The sequence below is a fragment of the Cynara cardunculus genome (assembly GCF_001531365.2).
Source record: "Cynara cardunculus var. scolymus isolate 2C chromosome LG 13, CcrdV1, whole genome shotgun sequence".
NCBI lineage: Eukaryota > Viridiplantae > Streptophyta > Magnoliopsida > Asterales > Asteraceae > Cynara > Cynara cardunculus.
The window spans coordinates 1,638,611-1,639,467 of record NC_037540.1 but is presented as its reverse complement, the minus strand read 5'-3'; positions in this window follow the sequence as shown (position 1 = coordinate 1,639,467).

Sequence of the window (857 nt, the reverse complement as noted above, 5' to 3'; positions counted from 1 at the left end):
TTTAATTAATTTATATAATTATTAAAAGAATATTAATACTTTATTAATTAATAATAATATAAAGTTAATTAATTTATATATTTATAATCTATATTAAAAATTAAAAACATAAAAAATATAATAACAAAATATTATAAAAGTTGAAGGGTCAAAACTGAAAATATCAAAAGGTTAAAAGTGAAAAATAATATATAAGAGGGGGTATAGAAAATATAGGGGGAAGAGTGTAGGAGGGGGTGGGGTTAGAAAACCCTTTTTTTTTTCCTTTTCAAGAACATGGAACATATTTTAATTTTAATTTTATTTTAGATAACTTATTTTATATACATTAATAGATTGTGTGGATAGTTTAAAAAATGTTCTACATATTTTGATATATGACAAATTACATGAAAAAAGTAACGTACTTTAACTTGATTCATATTTTAGGTGACATACTTTCAAAACTTCCATTTTGGTACCTAAGATGTAAAATTTGAAACATTTAAGTACCTGGGTAACCGGTTAAAGCATTAACCGGTTACCATGTTGATGTGACGAGTGATGTGGTATCCGATTAATGCTTCAACAAATAATACTGAGTTGGATACCACATCACTCGCCACATCAGCATAATAACCTGTTAATGTTTCAACCAGTTATCCGGGTACTTAAATGTTTAAAACTTTACATCTTAGGTACCAAAATGGAAGTTTTCAAAGTATATTACCCAAAATATAAATCAAATTAAAGTACGTTATTTTTTCATACAATTTTCCCTGTGATATAATTAGACAATATTCTTTTGCCCATGTGTCTACACAATAAGCATGGAAACTCATTGTCTACAGGGAAGGCCATCACTAATAGAGAATATT